This window comes from Natrix helvetica, assembly GCF_964273705.1.
Source record: "Natrix helvetica genome assembly, chromosome: 7".
NCBI classification, from domain to species: Eukaryota; Metazoa; Chordata; class Lepidosauria; order Squamata; family Natricidae; genus Natrix; species Natrix helvetica.
Genome location: NC_138558.1, coordinates 48,454,631 through 48,476,349, shown reverse-complemented (window position 1 = coordinate 48,476,349; position 21,719 = coordinate 48,454,631).

The window sequence follows — 21,719 nt, the reverse complement described above, 5'->3', positions numbered from 1 at the left end:
AGATAGTCCAATCCAACTTCTGTCTGTGTGTGTGTGTGTGTGTGTGTGTGTGTGTGTGTGTGTGTGTGTGTGTTTGAGAGACAGGGAGGAAGGGAGAGAGGGAGGAAGGAGGGGAAGGAGAAGAAAAAGAAAAAGAAAGAAGGAGCAAAGGAGAAAAACAAATGCTGTCGCTTTAAATTGGAACTGAGCATGCCTGGCTGTGGAATTCTGGGAGTTGAAGTCCACAAGTCTAAAAATATTTGAAACCCAGCACTGTGTCAGTGCCTCACCAGTCATAAACCTCACCGCACGTCACTGTTTTACCTATAGTTTTAAATTGTTCCTTTATTAGAGTAACACTAAAATATTAAGAATATATAGATAGTCCTTGGTTAAGAAGTACTCATTCAGAAGTTTGGATGGCTCTGAATATGTGGAGCTTCGGACTGGTTTCCAAAGTTCTCTGTGTAGCAGTGTCTTCATGGTCATGGGATCCCGAGTCAGTCAGTTGGCAATCAACTCGTATTTACAATGGTTATCGTAAGAGCATATTGTGATCATGTGATTGCCATTTATAAACTTCCCCGCCAGTTTCCCACAAGTGAAGTAAATGGGGAATGCATGTTCCAAAACTAAAACGTCATTGAAAAATTTCTGCACAAGGGCCCTTCACTATGAGATGAACCAGCCTATTGGATCATAAAAAGGGTTTCCCCAATTGGTCTTAGTACATCAATCAGAATATTAAAACAGCTAGTGTATTGATATCTGGGTCTAAGATGTTTAGTACTTTTCTAATATTCCTGGATGAAATTATTCCATTCTAGAAAGCTACAAGAGAGGTTTTACATTTTCTTAACACTTTAGCAAGATAATCACCTATCTACAGTCCCCCTGTCTTATGTTTGTATTTCTAAGTTCCCCATCTATCACTGGTTCCAATATGAAACAACGAATCCTCCTAAACTCCCCTAGAGGTGTACAACAGGTAAACCTTTACATACCAGGATCCTTGCAAATCCCATGCCAAGGAGAAAATAGTTGCAAGATTAAAATATGTTTCTAATTCTGGGGTAACTGCTATTATTAGATTAGCAGTAACTGCTATTACACAGCTATTATACTGCTATTATACATTATATTAATATAATAACCATTATGACTTTATAAGCAAACCACGATTAATATAATTAGTGTCTATTTCTAAAGATAGAGAACATTTAGATAGATATGCAAAGGGCATTCTTGTTGCTGCTGCTGTGGGTGTCTAATTCTCAGTATAGTTTCCACTTCAGTTCAACATTATGGGATGCTTGAAATCTCTAAAACTTTACAGAGAAAATAGATAGGAACTATCAAGGTACCAGCGAAATGCACAGACATGCTAATCTAGAGTATATTAACTAAATCACAACAACTAAAAACGATGATAATAACTGCCAACTTCATATATATCTAAGATTTAAACATACTATTTTGTCTACACTTTATGTCGGAATTTGAGAGTCTTTTTTTCAGTCATGGATTTCATTGTCTCAGTTGTATGAGGGCAAACTCTTCAGCTTATTGAATGGCCAAGTAGGTTGTGGCTTTAAGAAAGCTGATCTGAATATTTAGTATATGGCCAAAGTCAAAAGTATTACCATCAGTCTGAAGAAAACCCTAACATAAATTTACGTTTTTCCCCTTTTCAGCAATTTTATAATGTGTTTCCTAAAACAATTCCTTTGTTGAAAAGGGGTATTTTTGTTTTCAATTAGCAATAGTTTTGTGGGTAACTGAAATATTTACCCACTTTTTTCTGATTTCCAATGTTTCCTATCATAGATTTGTATTCGCTTATTCTCTATCTTGCATAGACAATTGAAAGTAGTTCTGGCAGGCAACATCATTTATTGGACACAGAAACACCTAGGTTAAATCTATGAGCATTTTTTTTTATAAAACAGTTTTATTGTTGAATTGTTAATGTAATAAATTACATTCAAATATAAATGAGAAAAAGACATTTAAAGACATTTAAAATCATAATATAACATAAATCGAGAAGCATGCATTATTTAAAACCATTTCCTCCATTAACAGCTCACTTAAATTTACAGGAATTATTTAAATATCACAGGCTGCCGTTTTTAAAAAGTGCTTATCATTTCAACAGTTCTCATGATAGTAGGCCAAAATAGCACTCATTACAGAAAATCACAGCATGGAAATTGTGAAAAGTGCTTATAACTTTATCAGGTCTCCTAGCAAATCACATATAATAAATAATTACCCAATCAATGTGTCTAGGATGAAAGAAGTAGGCTGAACTATTTGCAAGTGTCACTAAATTGTGCAGCATTCAACATCTTTTTAAGCACTGTATAATTACTGCAAGGTTATGTTCACACTGTTTTTTTTTTTAATTTAAAGATGCTAAATATAGCAATATATGAAAAGTGAGACATTTTAATATTTCAGATGTTTTTGCACATTTCATGTTACTGTGCTATTGATTCCACCAGTAGTGCTACTAATTTGGGACCAGGAGTTTAATCTTAATCTTAATAGTATTGATGCAGTAGGTAAGGTTGCCATGGTTATTGCTGCACAATAGCAATGTTATGGATGCCGTCAGAGAGGTTACCATGTTCTTTCATAGATCCCATTTCTCATCTGCTCACAGAATTGCCAGAGAACAGATGGGCAAGGAGCAATGGGAATAGGAAGGAATGCAATAACAGATGTAACAGCAGCGGGCAATCCCTCCTGCTGCTATATCATAACAATATTACTATTTGTATGAAACACCTTTATTTTCCATTGGAAAATAATCATATTATTGTTAGGTTTTATAGTTTGGTCAGTTACTGTTGTAACTGGTGTTCAACCTAGCAGGGTGTATAATTTGAGTAGTATCTTAGATATGCTATTTATGTGCGTTAGGAACTGCTGTATGATAAGGTCATCAAAATCGAACTCACGGGCCCATATTCTTTGCATTTGTGATCATCACTTAATTATGAGGCATGTAAAATTGCATTTTAAGCTAGAATGAAAACATCACCCAGGTTTATATCGGTATGATATTTAGACATGCTTTAAATATATAGTATTTGAGGGACTACTTTATACATTCAAATAACATATGAAGGATTTCAGAATTTTGTGATCTTGCCTGTTTCTCTCCACAGTCATAGTCAATCACTTTCTACTGTCCATATCTTTCTGCATACAGTGGAATAGATTGGATGTGTTGATTGAGATACATTAATTGATTATGAGTAAATCTGGTGTATGTATTTGCATATCTTTCTACAATTCTGAGTAACTGTATCTGATAAACTGTATCTTTGGATAGGAATTCTTAAGAATCAGCTAGGTGTACCCAAAATTTTCATTTCAAGAAAGCAAATCTGTGAGAGTAAAAGAATTTGTACCAAAATCTGAACAGAGATGAGGTTTGAGTATCCTACTTGTCTGAATCCATAAGAGTCCCTCTTTATTTAGCATCACACCCAAACTCTTGTCACCATTTTCCTAATATATAAGGAGTCCAGTGGTTCTAGTTTAACAACTGCACTTTAGTGATAGCTCACAGTTACAATGGTCATAAAAAAATAACTTTGTGACCACTTTTTGCCTTTACTCTTTGCCTTTACAACCTTCACAGTTATGTAAAGCAAAGGAAAGGTGAAGTAAGATGATAATAACAGTTGTGGTTTCACTTAGCAACTGCTTCACTTAATGACCAAGGTGTGAATCCCACTTGTGGTGACTAAATGAGGACTATTTGTTTTTATTCGACACAACCAGGGTACAAGGTTCACCAGCTTTAGTAATTTGTTATACAGTCTGGTTCAGATTTTCTCTCTTCATTGGGTTATTCTTCTCACTGTCTCAGTTCTTCCATTTGTACTTTTACAGCTATTTCCAATTAAATCCAAGCCTTTATTCAGTCTGTGGGGTTGCTCTCATCCCTACCCAAATGTTCCAACTTTCTGGAGCAGTTTATTAGATTCCCCCTATCATTTTCTCAGTCTTTTTTATTACTGCATTCAACAAGCTAAAAGCAATATGATTTCCCCATTCTTTCCTTCCTTCTTTTGGAAGACTTCAATTTTAAAGACTTGTTTTCAACTGCAAGACCATATATCTTTCTAAGATCCATGGGGAGCATAGTGGCATCCAGAGAATAAATATAGAAGATAACTAAAGACCAGTGCTTCCATGTTATTTTTTTCTACTTAAAATAAAACAAACATATAGCTATCAGCAAAGGATTACATATATACATGAGGAAATTATCGGTCTGTGGATCACATATATTCACAATGTCAACTTTTTTCAATAGGATTATTTACCCAATAGTTGCCCCAATACTTTTTTTTACTACTGAACCAAGCAGTCCATGGGTTGCATTAATGTAGTCTATTTATGGGTATACACATCAGAAATAGTGTGGAACTGTTGGATATTAGCTCAGTTGTCTTGAATAGATAGTTCTATAATTCTTTTACTCACAGATAGCCAGTTGATGCAAGTCTTACAGGTCTCCTGGGAATTGTTCTTTTATACAATGTGTAAGTGCAATTCATACATAATTTAACATTAAAATTACAAGAATACAAAATGTCCCAACCTCTAAATGTTCCAATCTTTCTCTTCCCAGACTAAGCCTGTGAGGTTCTTCAGCCTAGAAAAGGATTTTAGGGGTACAATCTTTACTATTACAAGTGTTACTATGTAAGATAAAATCAGCTGCAATTCCCCCCCTCAAAACAGCTATTTCAAATTTGAAAGAACTTGTTCCATCTACTGCAGAAGTTCCAAGCTTGAAATAGTCTTGTTTTAAACTCGAAATGGGTCTTGGATTTGAAATGGACTTATCATCTGCTTGGAATAGTGAAGTTGCAGGACCTCATGCCCTGGTAAAATGTAAATGCAGAACATTTTACATACTGCTGTTCAAATGTAGAGCAGGAGTACATAAGATGAGTCTCAGCTCTTAGGGCTTTAAAAAATCTCGAAAAACTCTTCAGAATCCATCCATACTGTGCACTAAATTATAATTTTAAAAGATGGAGAAATTCATAGGAAGTAGTCAAGTTCACTATAATTTTAAGGTTAATTTAATTTTAACTGCATACAATTTAAGTAAATCTCATTTAGTTTGTGTTCTGGTTACATCCAACTTGGGAATTTCATCCCTTCTCACACTAATCAAAGACTTAAATACAGCCTTTGATCTTAGAAAGTATTAATATTCCTGTGGAACTGAACATATATCTTATGTAATATCTTCATTTTAAACATATAGTTAGCACAAGGGAGGCTACTTTTTAAAATTAGGTAAAAGGATTAATTCTGCAGCAGTATGTAGGAAAGTATGGGGAGATTCCCAGTGGAAGGAAAGAAGTTTAATTATAAAAACATGTTCAAGGAACAAAGTTAGGGAGAATTCATTGTTCACTGAATTTCCCTGTTGGATTCATTACTAATGTAGAAAGTAAATATCTTTTTTTTAGCCAAATGACAAATTATTCTTTAAATGCAACCACTGTTTTTTAACCTATTCTCCACAGAAATTATGTTTAATAACATTTATTGATGATTCTTTACATTCACATAGTTGGTGAAAGAAGAAGAATGGTAGTGGAAAACAAAAAGACCCCATATTCTGCCTTAGATGAAATGTTTACTTCTCTCACTAGATACTGAAATATGTGTTTTAGGAAACACATTTAACACATGAACACATACATATAATAGCAAAGAAAGATATCTTAACAAGATTTATTTAAGCATGATTATTCAATCAAATGGGAGTGGAAATAATAGCAAATGAATATTATCTTGTAAATGTTACATCAGAAGTAAATATGTGATCATAATATTTGTGTGATGACATTAATGCATGCGTATTAACAGCATTGCAGTTTGTTTTGAATGCTGCTGAAACATATGTGAAGACGTTTTTTTATATAATGTGACTAGTATTTGCTATGTATTAATCTCTACTTGTTGAATCAATAAGGTGATTTCATGGCCATAATTACTTATGTTATAAATATCTTCTCTTTACTACCCCGTTTCCCTGAAAATAAGACCACCTTGGATAATAAGCCCAATCAAGCTTTTAAGCACATGCGCTAAAATAAGCTCTCTGCCGAAAATAAGCCTTTCTTGAAAGCCTTTCTTGAAAATAAGCCTTTCTTGAAAATAAGCCTTTCTTGAAAATATTGCAACACAGCAGCAACCATGAAGTGACCACACTTGTTATCTCCTGCACCCCCAAAAAATAAGACCTACCAAAAAATTAGGCCAAGCACCAAAGAAAATAAGATCCTGTCTTATTTTTAGGAAAACACAGTAGTATCAGGCCTGCAGTTAGGACCTTTTTAGGATCTTTGGCCTGCCACACTCTCTATTATTTCATTATGCTGTTTCATTAGTGTAGTCATTGGGAGGGGGAATAGAAAGGAGTAGAATTGTGGAATGTGTTGTTGTCATTCCTTTCTAGAAGCCCACAATCATCTTTTGTCTCTGCACCTCTGCACCTGACCGGAACCAGCTGGGTGGAGATTCCAGTGTGGCCGAAGAAGATTGGACCATGTGATGGATTTATGGGTGTGGGGATAAGATCATGAACTTTCAACTGGGTGGAATCCCAGGAAGCTTTTATATTTGGTATTCCACAGATGTGCCAACATGTCTGTCTTATTAAATTGGAACTTTAAGGATAGCTCTGCCTTGGACTCTGATTTAATTCTGCATGATATTTGGAATGCTGACAAGTAGATGACACCAAATGTGACAATACACCTTGGAATACGTAGATGTCGAAGAGAGATGGAGTGAGGCTGAATCTCTACTTTCAGCTTCCTGCATATTATAGTATATGACTGAATATGGTTAATAGGCTGCTGAATATGGATATGAACTTGTATTCTTCCCAAAATAAATAATGGGAGTAATTTCTATTCTGTTTTGACCATTGGAGAATTGTGTCTAATTCTGAGTACAACAGTCTAAAAAGACATGTAGAAACTGGAGAAATTTTAGAAAAGGATATAAAAATGCTGACAGATTGTAATCCAGGTCTTAATAATTAAAAGAAGGGATACTATATGTTTAATGAGGCATGATACAAGTGTTATCATACAGAGAAGGAGTATTCGTATTTTCTATAACTTGAAAAGAACAGGAAAAAAACTAGTGGCTTGAAGCTGCAGGCAAGTAGATTCAAGTTTGATATTAGCTACAATTTCTTGAGTTATAAATCAATGTAATAGATATCTGATATTTACCCTGGAGGTCTTCAAACAGGTTGGATATCCATCTGTCCCAAAACTGAGCTCCAAAATTCCTTACTAGTTATGATTCCATGAAAAAGAAGCAAAAAGAAAAAAAAAGTCATATCATAAGGGGAAAACGATTACAATGGTATTTTTAGCACATTTTAACAGTAATTCAAACGTTATAAATTTTATCATCAGATGCAGAATATAAAAATGAATTTCTAGCATAGTTCAAGAACTGTTTTTGGTTACACTTCAATGTTATAAAAAATAAATATAATGCATAGAGACATTATGAGAAATAAAAATTGCTGACACTTTCTTTGTCAATAATGTTTTATAATAGATAATACAATTTTATAAATACAAGATCTGAAATCTCTAATAAATCACATTTAACCTGCAGATCTAATGGACACATTCTTTTCCAGTGTCAGACTTCAGACCATAACAGTAAAAGAAACAAAACAAAGTGGCAAATATAATATTTTGATTCACATTTTGACAAAAATATGAGCATTTATTATAACAACATTTTATTAATGTTTAAGGCTACAGGTAAAACATTAAGAAAAGGATACTAGAAACACAAGAAATCAATAAATAACAAAATGCGTCAAAGAAAGGTTATATTTGAAATACAGCACCAGAATATCTAATACATTTATATTAATTCAGCTACTGAGAACAATTTATACGTTTATTTCAATTGTTGTTCATGGTTCTGGAAAAGAAGATGCCACAAACTATTGAAATAGTTACATAAGCCATAGAAGGACAGGTGTACAAATTATAGAAAATAATTGCCAAACATTTGAAATTGGTGAACATTCAACATTTTTATTTATTTTTAAGTATTAGAATTTATATAAAATTCACGTGAAGATGTGAAGATACACACACACACACACCTGCACATGCACGCACGCGCACACACACACACACACAAGATTTCATAAGGAGGTGAAACAAATCAAAATATTTAACTGCACGGACACAATTCTAAAAAATAACAATTTCCCTAGATATCATTAAGCAACTACATAGAAGAGATGTATGACATTATTTTGCTTGTTTGTTAAATGCTCAAAAGAATGAGATAACATCTTTGTTATTTGTACCTCTGACTTCTAAGATCTCAGCAAATTTATAAAGTTCTTAATCATAAATAAAAATATTAGAATATATAGAAACTCTGGAATACATCTTTTCTTTGAGGAAAAAATCCTAATGTGTGTGCTTTTCACTTGATTTTTAAAATTTTCCTCTCTTGTCTTAAGAATATGCATCAGTGTTTCTATAGATGATAGTGCAATAAGGGGATTTCAATGCCAAGAACAGTATTTTTGGTATTAAATTTAGCATGCATTTGATAATCAACAAGGTAGGTATTCTTATAGTAGAGTTAAATAATTATATGATTAAATCTATTTTCTAGCATGAGTTAGAAAGCACATGAACATTTTGTGGTTTGGGATCTTTCCCTTGTATAAAATAATAAAGCTTACTGGCGTAATACTGTACATTTCTGAAACATGAAGAAAGCAGCTATTTTAGTTCCTGCAATAATTTAAGGAATCTTCAACAGCTATAGTAGAAGGGAAGCCATGCTAAAAAAAAAAAAATCAAAACTGTGATACAGGGGTGGGTTCCTACCAGTTCTAACCTCTTCTATAGAAGAGGTTTCACAAATCTACCATGCCGTTTAGAACCGGTTCGAGCTCCCTCCCTCCGCCCATCTGCACCATGCTTGCCCTGCCCACTGCTCACTGATTGGCTGGCTCACCAATCGCCCCACCTGCCTCTAAGAGTCCTATCTAAACCTTAAAGTCTTACAGCTGTCAAGTTTGAACATCCCTGGGTTTTTTTCTAAAGGGTTAGGGGTGCAAGGGTCTTGTAACTTGACAGCTTTAAGACTTGCACACTTCAATGCCAGAGTTCCTGAGCCAACATGACTGGAGGAGGAATTCTCAGAGTTGAAGTCCACAAGTCTTAAAGCTGTCAAGTTTGAACAACCATGGGTTTTTTTCTAAAAGGTTAGGGGTGCAAGGGTCTTGTAACTTGACAGCTTTAAGACTTGCGTGCTTCAAATGTCAGAGTTTCTGAGCCAACATTTTGGTTGCTAAGCAAAAGCATTGTTAAGTGAGTTTCACCACATTTTACAAGTTGGCCACACCCACCCAGTCACATGACTGCTAAGCAACTCCCACTCTATCACATGGCTGGCAAGCCACTCCCACCTGGCAAGCCACTCCCACAAAGCAGGCCACACCTACAGAAGAGGTTCTAAAAAATTTTGAAACCCACCACTGCTGTGATAATACCTTTTCTGATTAATAAATATTATTAAAAGACATAAACTATAGTGATCTGCAGATTTAAAATAGGTTTAGGTGTGAGGGAGAGTCTGATAAAATGTTGTTTATTCAGATACAGGTTACAAGTACAGATATAGGTCAGATGCTGATTACATGGACTTTAACAATTATAATGAATTTAAAACCATTGTGTTTTAATTTTAAATTTTCTGAAATTTACTAAAACCCTTTGACTTATGTGAATTCCACAATTTCTTGTTCACTATGATTTGCTACATCTGTCCTATTCTACAAACTTCAGGCTTTCCTAGTCTAATGTTGGACTAATATTCATTCCATAAACCTTCAAATTGCTTGGGACTTAGAACCCTGGCTAAAGAGAAAAATCTGGAAACATTATTTAAAAATTGTGGACAGTGCCCTTTCTCATGGTGTTCTAGAGGTCCTTAAGATTTAACCAGAGGCTGTTGTGTTGCCTTATGCTTTTAATTGTTTTAATCCATGTTTTTGGATTTTGTGAGCCAACAGAATCTGCTGTAGTGAGAAACTATAACAAAAGGATAACAATCCCAAAATAAAGAAATAATAGCAGTAACACTTAGACATATATTGTGCCATAATGCTTTACAGCACTCCCTAAGCGGTTTACAACATCAGGATATTGTCCCAACAATCTGGTTCCTCACTTTACTGAACTCAGTGAAGTCAACCTCAAGCCGGTCAGGAATGAACTCCAAGGTGTGGGCAGAATTAGTCTGCAATACTGTATTCTAAACACTACACCACAAATCAAGCACATTGAGAAGAGGATATGTAAAAAGAGTGCACCAGTTCTGGAAATAATACATTCAGAATCTAATAATACAACAAAGGTTAGTCGATCAATACACAATAAAGTATTCACAGAAGCAGAATTGGAACAACTGCCAAGGTAGACCTAGGGCAAGGAAATCGAAGCCTTGCCAGAAGTTATTCAGGCTATTCAGGCAAACCAGGAGTCAGGAGTAGAGGAAGCTAGCATAGATATTGAAACATTTTCATTTCAAACAGGAACCCTATCCTTTGCCTTATCCTTAGGAATAACAAAGCCCTTTAACTAAATAAAGAAGAGAATTGAAATAAAGAATAACCGAGGAGCTAGAAGAGACTTTTTTTAGCTAGAGAGTTTGTCCTTTTGGAGGGGAAGGCAGGAGAGAGAGCCTGGTTTGGGAATATAAAAAGACAGAGAAGAGAGTATAACCAACAACATTATTCAACAGTTTTAAGCTGGACCAGTAGATTAAAATCAAGCATATTTCTTAAGGCAAGAAGCTTGTCAAATTTCAAAATATATTGCAAAGCCACAGAATGAGGATGAAAAATCTGTTTTTGTTATGTGCTCAAATAAATCAATATTACAATAAGCATGAAAACAGAAAAGTGAATCCAAGAGAAACATGAAATTGGAACATTTCCCATTTTCAAAGGAAATGCTCTATTTAATTTCGGGTCTCACATACTTCAATGAAGAATAAATTTCTTTTGTTAGGAAAGAACATTCATTCTGGAAATTCTATGTTACTACAAGAATTCTACCTCAAATAACTGTGATTAGAGAGCCATGGTAAAATAACTTAGAATCAAAATCGCCACATCACACAAATTCTCTACTTTCTTCATTGACCATAGAGTTTCAGAAGAATGTGTATCAATTTGTACACTCACTGTATATAATTAATTGATTTAATATGGAGATTAAATTGTTTCAATTTATAATATTTGAAATTTCTCTTAAGTGAGCCTTTTGGGCTATAGCGCCACGTGAGGCATATCTTCATTATTTTATCTAGAGAGTCAAATATTCCATCAGCATGGATGCTTTTAGTACTCGTCACAAATATATGACATATCTGTCCCAAAATACATTTTTTTGGTCAATCTTTAAGCAAGTGACAGTCAGTTGTTTGTTTATGCTAATTGCGAACCTTTCCTGATAAGACATCCAAGGTCCCTTCCAATTCTGCTATTGTATTGTATCTTTTTATATCTAATCATCCCTTTTTCATAAATCTGTTTACAAGGTTTCTTTTTTGATATTAAGTGAAAGTAATGAAGTGTTACCAACATTCAAATTAGGCATTTATGTTAAATTTTTACCTGATGCAAACCACACTATTCTATCAGATTAATTAATTCCTTACTTTGATATTTATTTGCTGACATACTACTCTATCTAGTTATTTCTCTTTGTAGAATTTGTATAATTTTGAAAATCTTGCTTGGATGTATTATATTATAGTTTCATATACGTACATCACATCTCTCAGCAATTCAGAATTAATTAACTAGCCAAATTAATTCAATAAGTTAATTTAATAATTCATTTAGTAATAATTTTCATCGTTTTCCAGAACAGTTTTAATATCTCACTCCTTTTTTGAGAACACTAGTTGACATGAATATTTTATTTGAGTAATAATTTTCATCGTACAAATAATAGTGTGCAATTATTAAACATATAAGTTTTCATTAGGAAATGAAAAAAAAACTAATTTAATAAGCAGTACAGTGAAAATTAGCCTAATTTACACTTTCTAAATCTATAGATATGCAGGACGCTAGTTATACTAGTAACACAGTGCTTAAAAACTTTTCCAGTCCTGTTTGTTGTAAAAATGGATGCAGAAAAAATAATGAAATACTTAGCTTATGAGAAATGCAAATTGACATGTAGATTGATTTTCTTGTGAATTTTAAAACACAGACTAATTGGACAAAGTAAATTTAAGCAGTGAAAACTAAGAAACAGAGTTAAATTGATATGTCTATTCTAATCATCTTGTTATTAAACAATGATGAGTATGTGTGAAGGTCAGTTTACAGGGAAACATTTTACTGAAATCATGGAATTTTATTCATTTGGAAAAGCAATGAATGATCGAATTAATAGAATTTTCAGACATTATTGAAGTTATCTATATGTATGTAGGGAAATATTGTCAGACATTTAATAAATATAGTTTTCTTGTTCTATAGATGAAAAAATTACAGAATAGATGGTAACTCAAGGGCCTGTGTCAGATCCCTAAAAGTGATACTGCCATTCAATTGGGAGAAGGGGGGCCTGGGAGTCAATTTATTGGCAGTGCCTGTGACAACTAATATTTTACAACTGGTTTCCTGGCTCTAAAATGCCTGAGATCCCATCACCGCTTGGGTGGATATTTATGATGGCCATGTGGGACGTTTCATTTTAATCCCTAATGGAAGATAGCCATGGGAATGTATGTTTATTTAGCTCTCAGGGCAATTGATAAAGGAAACATCTTCACACTTGTGTATTGGTTAGAATTTGCATTCTAACAAATGGGAGAGGCCTCTAGTGCTTTAATTCTACTTGCATTGCCTAAGGAGATTCAGATGTTGCTTTGCCTTTAATGGTTTCCATCCTTCTTAATTAACTCCATTTCAAGAGTCTTCACTTTCTTAAGTTAGGAGAGGAGCTCTTACATAAAGCAACATCTCTGCAAAATGGTCAACCAGAAGAGACAACATTTGCTCTACCAAGGGGATCCTGCAAACCATGTCCAAGCATAACAGCAAACAAAAGGAAGCTGAATGCTGGAGGGAGACATCAACCTCCCTCCAACCAGAGACCTGCTCCATGCACCCTGTTGGAGAGGATGAGGTGAACCTGGAGGACCCCCAAAAGCCCCATTGGTCAATCAGCATCGGGACAAAAGACGGCTGGGATGGGAGGATCAGAGAAGTCACGCTTACCCATGGTAACTGAAAACCGGGGTGGAAATTGGAGCAAGAAGCCCCCTGTGACCAGGAGAACTAAATGAAGCCTTGCTGAGAGTTGATCGTCTGAAGAGACGTGTAACCCAGTTGGTGATGGAGATTTGGAAAAATCTCAACATCCGGGGGAGCCATAACGGCAACCAAGAGGCTTTGGAAGGGTGGCAGCCATGGATGATGCCAGGGAGACTAAACCCCCTCTGGGCCCTGCTGATCAAGGTACGATAAGAGTGCAGATGCATGCGACTTTTGCTGAGAATCCACAGAAAGAAACTGAGGGGACAGCGCACCAAGAAACAGCAACGACCGCTTACATTATGCCAACCCAGGACATACCCAAAGAATACAAAGACTTGGCTGAGATTTTGAGCAAAAAAGCCTCTGACAATCTCCCCCACCCCAACGCTCCACTGACTGTGCGATAGAAATTCTACCCGGTGCCAAACTCCCTAAACCCAAGATGTATAGCATGTCCCTAAGTGAGCTGGAAGAACTGAGGACATTCATTGAGAAAAACCTAGCAAGGGATTTCATTGAGCCAGCCTGGCCAAAAATTGCAGCCCCAGTGTTGTTTAGAGAGAAAAAAATGGCTCTAAAATCTTTGTGTCAATTTTAGGAATTTGAATTCGATCAGTGTGGAGATCCCCTCCACCTCATGAAAGACATGCTAGCACACCTCGCTAAAGGGAAAAAAATTTCAAAGCTGGATTTAAGGGAGGCTTACTACTGTATCAGAATTAAAGAGGGAGATGAATGGAGAATGGCATTTAACACCCCTCGTGGATGCTATCAATTCCATTTTGGCTACAAGGGGCCCCTGCAGTATTTATGCAATTAATAAACGAAGTGTTACAGGAGGATTTGTATAAGGGCTGCTTGGTATACTTAGATGACATTTTGCTATATTCTGAGACCAAGGCAGAACATGTAAAACTAGTCCGGCCGGTTCTGAACAAACTTCGCTCTGCCAAACTTTATGCTAAACTCTCTAAATGTGAATTCCACCAAGAAAAAAAATATTACTTAAGGTACCACATTTCACACCAGGGCATAGAAATGGATCCTTTAAAAGTGCAAGCATTACTTGACTGGGACCCACCCAGAACACGTAAACAGTTACAAAGCTTCCTGGAATTTGCCAATTTTTACTGCCAGTTTATCCCCACTTTCCCCAGATTGCTCTCCCCATCACCAAGCTTTTAAAAACGAAGGAGAAAGGTAACCCGAAACCAAAGTAGCCTTTGAACTGGACAATGGAATGCCAAGCTGCATTTGAAAAACTTAAACGGCTGTTTTCAGCAGAGCCAATATTCTAAAGCACCAGGACACAGAGAAACCATTCATCATACAAACAGATGCTATCGATGTGGCGATAGGAATGGTCCAACTTCAGAAAAATGAGCAAGACCAATGACAACCATGCAATTACACATCCAAAAAATTGAATGAATTTGAGCAAAGGTGGCCTTTTGGGAGAAAGAGGCTTATGCAGTTCGGTGAGCTCTTTTAACCTGGAGGCATTTCCTAGAGGGGAGTAAGTTCCCTTTTGAAGTCTGGACAGATCATAAAAATTTGGAAGCCCTAAAGACCCCAAGGAAACTCTCACCAAAACAAGTGCGATGGGCTCAGTACTTTAAACAGTTTGAATTTACATTCAGATATCTCGGGGGGGGGGGATTTTCTGGCACATGCACTATCCATAAAACCGCAATACAATAGTATGAAGCCAGACGTAATCAAACCCATGATACAAAACAATCAACTAGCCGCTAAAGTAACCACCAGATCCCAGGCAAAACAAGAAACTTTGATGGACAATGACACCATCCAAACTTTTCAACAAGCTTTAGCCACCAATGAATGGTTTTTGAGCTACAAATCCAGCTGCCTAATGAAAGATAATTTAGCTTGGGTGGGAGTGAAGTTGTATGTTCCAGCCAGCCAAAGACTGTAATGGCAAGGTGCCACCACTCCAAATTAGCTGGCCGCTCATTAAAAGGCAATTTTGGTGGCCGTCACTAAAAAAGGACATAGAGAGCTATGTAGTTAGTTGACCTATTTGTGCGGCAGCTAAAAGATGCCAAGGGAAAATCCCAGGACTGTTACAGATGGTAGCTGAACCTTCAGCACCCTAGAAAGAGATTGCTATGGACTTTATTGTTGAACTACCAAAAAGTGCGGGGAATACTGTCATTTGGGTCATAACAGATCTGTTTTCAAAACATTTTATACCTTGCCAAATGATCCCAACTGCCAAAAGTCTAGCCAAGTTATTCCTGATATACATTTATCGCCTTCATGGATCCCTGTAGAGAATCATCTCCGACAGAGGGATCCAATTCACTTCAAAACTTTAGAGGGCATTTTTAACTTTACTTGGCACCACCCAAGGATTGAGCTTGAATAACCACACCCAGACTAATGGACAAACTGAAAAATTGAACTCAGCCCTAGAACAATATCTAAGATGTTTTATTAATTTTCAACAGGACAAGTGGACTGATCTTTTACCTTTTGCGGAAGTGGCCTTCAATAATGCTGTGTATTCAAGCACCTTTTAGAGTACCAACAGGCCAGGATTTCAGCCCTATGCCTGAACTACCCATAGAAGAACCCACTATCCCCTCACTTAAGGAGTGGATAGACACTTTACAAAACACATGGCCAGTAGTTAAATTAGCCTTATAGGAAGCTAGAGTGGCTTTTAAAATTCAAGCTGACAAAAAAAAAAGAGTGGAACCCAAACCTTTCCATGTTGGAGATAAGAGTTTACTTATCTACAAAATTCCTGAAGTCATTGCAACCATCAAAGAAATTAGGGCCAAATTTCATTGGACCTTTCCCTATCACTAGAGTTATCAAACCAGTAACAGTAGAATTACTCCTTCTAAAGACACTCGGGCAAGTCCACCCAGTATTTCACATTAGTTTACTCAAACAAGAAGTAATCTCACAACTCAGACCACCTGCACCTATACCACCTGTTGCTATCATGTTGGAAGACAAATAACACTTTGAAATTAAGGAAATCCTGGACTCTAGGACCCACAAGGGGAAAACCCAATACTTAGTTGCTTGGAAGCATTTACCTTCATCCCAAAATGAATGGGTAGCTAAAAAACATGTTAGGGCCCATACCCTATTGAAAAAATTTCACTCCCAATACCCTGATAAGCCTTGTTAAAATACTATGATGGAATTTCTGTTTCTATCTTTTCACAGGGGGATATCTCCCTTTTCTAAAGAACGGCAGCATATCAGATCCCTAAAAGTGATACTGCCATTTAATTGGGAGAAGGGGGGGCTTGGAGTCAATTTATTGGCAGTGCCTGTGACAACTGATATTTTACAACTGGTTTCCTGACACCAAAATGCCTGAGATCCCATCACCTCTTGGGTGGATGCTTATGATGGGTTTCACTTTAATGCCTAACTGAAGATAGCCATGCGAATGTATGTTGATTCGGCTCTCAGGGCAGTTGATAAAGGAAACATCTTCACACTTGTGTATTGATTAGAATTTGCATTTTAACAAATGGGAGGGGTCACTACTGCTTTAATTCTACTTGCATTGCCTAAGGAGATTCAGATGTTGCTTTGTCTTGAATGGTTTCCATGCTTCTTAATTAAGGGTTCCTTTTGAAATACTCCATTTCAAGAGTCTTCACTTTCTTAAGTTAGGAGAGGAGCCCTTACAGCCTGTTTGTTTTAAACTTTTACTATTTTTTTTCCAACCAATCCTTCTTTATGCTGTCTATTTTAGCTTTAGATTTTTCACTATTCAACATTTATTACCTTTCAAAATTCAAAAGTGGCATTATTCTAATCTTGACATTATTATGCAGGCATGTGTATTGCCACTCATCTCTTTTTATTAAGGTTTTTTTTAAAGATAAGAGCTATTTGATTAAGTTTTTCCATCTTAAAAATTTAAGAACTATCTTGAAAGAAAGATGTGATTTTACGTAAAGATTTTAATGTTCCCAATACAGTGCAATAAAGAAAAGTCAATCAAATAACCAAAGAACAGCTATTGTAGAATGTAAAAAAACTTTATTGAGAAAGTGATGAATACAATGGTTTACCAGTAAAAGAGCACTAATAATACAGTTGAACACTTTGTAATTTGTAATCAAGTCCTTCATTACCTGGACCTAATGACACTGAATTTTTATTTATTCTTACTTTTTTTCTTAAAAGTCTATATTAAATTTATTTTTTCTTAAGTTTATGTTTTACTCTGTACATGTATCTATATACAAAATATGCTTGTTGACTCTGGTTGTTGAAATGGGACGATTGTGAGAATACTGTATGAAAGATAACAAGATTACAAGTTTTCTAAATATTGCTTCCCACACAATAGCTTTTCACTAAACATAGATACTATTTCAGTTTTCAGCTGAAAAGTATAAAAAGAGAGAGCAAGGTGAAGAAAAGGCTCTAAGCTTGAATATAAGAATGGTGATTTATGAAACAGGAATGTTTCTGTTGCTGAATAATTTGTTTTTATATATAATACGACAGTACTTTTCTTAGCTTGCTTCAAAAAAAGGAGGAGGAGGAAGTAAAGAGATTTTATTTATTTAGGATACAATCTTATAGCCCTTTATTTAGGATCAAGTTCAGAGATTAAGCTGTAGGTTGATTGAATTGAAAGCCATTAAACTTAATTGAAAATTGGCAAATCAGGCCTAAAAGAAAAGAAATATTGTAAATCTATGGTTTACCTGCAGATGTGATGACTCTGCCAATCTAACATTGGCATATGTTGCACCCATTCTGGAGAATCTGATTGTGCACTGATCAAGTTTTCTTTTAAGACAGAGTACTTTGCTTTGCCATAGGCTCTTGGTGATTAATTAGAACTCTGATTATGCCATATTGCTTTAGGCTTCTAAAGTAACAACATATCCTCCCCCCTTTTCTTATTAGAAGATATACTGCAGTTTACATTTATTTTCCTTTGATGAATAGTCCCTTGAGTGCAAGATACCTGATGCTTTCCCATTTGGGCACATATGCTCAGTAATGACTCTGAATGACAAATGAGAAAGGGAGGGAGAATGGGCTGTGTCACATCACTTAAAGACTGATTATACCCACCTAGTCAAAATATATACAAATAAGACAGCTGTGCTTGACTTTTGTTTTACTAAAGCTAGCAAGTATTTTATTTGCAATAAAGAAACTGAAGGGCCATCAACATTGTGTAGAGCCATCTGCTTGTGAAATTAGTTTCATACCAGGGACTTCAGTATTGGTATAATGTTCCTCGATGTACTGTACAATGCTAAAAGAGCCCTCCCTCTTTAAACAAAAAACAAAAAAACTAGGGGGTGCTTGTGATTAGTTTTGTTAATGACACATGTCAGCTCCTCTATATCTCATTTATAAGTGCTAATTTTCCAAATGGCAGGAAAGTTGATCTTTTAAAAATAAAACGTTTCTAGGGCCACAAAAATGCCACGCATCTAAAAATTCATGTTCTCTCTTATGAAATATATATCAGGGTGTATGATACATAATGCATGAGGTCAGAAATAACTGTTTGTGGCTATTGAGGAAATGACCTCCAAAGATCAGCAAAGTCTTCAAACCATTGCAAGCTTTTTGAAAGAAAGAAGTGGCTATTTAAGTAGAATGGTTTGTTAGAGAGCCATTCGAAATAATTCAGGTTTCAGATAAATATATTAGTTTATCTTCCTTTTCAACCTATATTTGAAAATGACAATTGAAAAAGGCAGACCTTTCTCCCACACAGCTAAGGATTACATTGAAACATAATTTATTTTAATCAGCACCCCCAGAAAGAATGGTTTTATAACTGCAGGGTGTTCTAAGAATCCCATTATGGATGTACATTGGAGGTCCATACCGGCATTTCTATCCAGAGTCCAATCTTGCTGTATGGAAGAAAAAAGCTACAAGAGACTAGACTGTTGCTTTTCAATCTGTGCAATGCAGGAGGGGAAGGAAAAGCCAAAAAACCCACTCCTTGTCCCATTATGTTGTATGAAGATGTCCTTCCCAATCAGCTAGGGTTGAGATTTTGATTAACCAGCCTCATTGTTTTGGTAATCCCCTCCTCCTTTTGCAATAAGTATGGAGAAGTAAAACTTTTTAGTTGAAATGTAGTGGGAAATTGTCTGAAATAAGAAATAGGAAGACACTGCAGTAAGTTCTTCAATGAAAGAGGAAGAGTGGACTGAAGGAATAACTAAATATTCAATTAGAAGTTAGGATAGATATCATAACAGACACTTTTTTAGCAATGGGGAGATAAACCAACTCCTGATAAAGGCAGATATCCAGCATATTTTTAGCTTTTGAGTCTGTAAGCTGTAACTAAAAAATAAAACATGAAAAGAAGATGAAGTACTACCAGCAAAGCATAATTTGAATATTTTTTCACTTTTTAAAATAGCATATTTCTAAATGTTGAATTTTGTAAGATCTGATGGCCAAATTAAGTGGGTCTTCTGTTTTTGCTATACTTCAGTAGATGTTAGGAGTTCACCTCAACTCATCACTATATCAACTGGGTGGGGAGGAGGAGAAATAAAAAAAATTAAAGACAGTTAAAATAAAATGAATATGAAAAATGAACGTGGGGTTGCACTTATCCTATTTCTTATGATTGATTATTTTTTATTAATAAATTATGCAATTCTCTAGATAGATGAAACATAAAATAAAAATCTAGTTTTATCAACATGTTTCAGGAGTTCTTGAAATTCCTCAGATGTTCTATCCAATATTGGATAAAGATATTAGAATCTTTATGTTAGTCTAGAATCCATTTAACTAAAATTACAAGCTTTAATAAAAAAAAATAGAAACCCATGATGTAGAACCACTCAGTTTCATATAAAGAAAAATGAAATAGAGAGAGGTATCTAAAGTACCTGAGAAATCAGAAATAAATGATTTTAACACCCACAGGACACATCAAACAAATAATTTTGAATCCAAGCTCTATTTAAGCTTCTTGTGATTCCATGTCATAATTCTTTATAGAATAAAATTAGATTATACTTTTCATGTAAGGTTGCTCACCCCAACCTGCTACCTTCCAGACATGTCGAAAATATAAGTCGCAGAATTCACAGCTAGTAAAATGATTAAGTTGGAATGTCTACAGTTAAAGCTTCCAAAATCTATTTGCTGTATTATACATCAGGAAGGGAATTCAGCAGAAAATTAAATTGAAAATCTAAGCAAATTCTTCAATCATATCATGTGGATAGAACTAATGATAATCTCTAAAAGAGTATTATTTTATTTAAAGTGAAACTTCGATGGAGCATTTGCAGATTAATAATCTTGGCTGAAACCTGGTTTGTTTCCTGAAGTTATTTATATTACAATAACTATAATCTTAAAAAATTGTTCAGAGGCTTTGATGATGCCTTAATATACTTATTTGAAAATGAGGTCAGCCTTGTATGCTTTTTTAAAGACATGAACCTCATATATTTTAAAGGACAAATATAAGGGTAAAAATATAAGGATAAATATAAATACATTATAAATAAATAACCATAGAAAGAGAAGGAACTGACAATGCTACTAAAAATGGGATAAAACCTTTTTATAGATACATAAGCAGGAAAAAAAAACAATGCAATCACCAAAATCAAAAAATACAAACAATTCTTATGTTAAGGGATACCTTGCTATAGCAAATAGTCTAACAAATACTTCTGTTCAGTCTTAGAAATATATGCCAGTGTCAAAAATGGTTGGACCATACTGATCCTGACAATCCGTGATCATTTCCAGGGTTTTTAGAGGTGGACGGAGAAAGTCGGCTAGCCTTCTTAAAGCTTAATAAAGCAATGGGTCTGGATGGTATTCATCCCAGACTTCTGAGGAAACTTCTAAGTGTGTTTACTGGACCGCTGACTGATCTGTTTAACCAGCCTCTTGTAACAGATGACGTTCCCCATACTGGTAAACAGCTAATATTGTACCCATCTGCAAGAAGGAATAAGCTGGACAGTATAGGCCAGTGAGCTTAACATTTCTAGTAGTGAAGTTAATGGAATCACTCCTTAAAAAAGGATTAACAGAAATTAAAAGTGCACAGCTTGATGGACCAAAAGCAGCATGACTTTATTGAGGGCAGATCATGTCAAACTAATCTAATTGACTTTTTAAATGATGTCTAAATGTTTTGGATGAAGATGCTCTAATTCAGATAGACAAGCCTATCTGGATTAGAGCAAAAGATTTGATTCAGTTTCACATAATGAGCTCAAAAAATTGTGCAGGCGAAGGTTCAGTGGATAGGAAGTTGGCTCAGGAATAGATCCCAGTGTGTGATTGTTATAGGGCACTGTCTGAACAGAGACCA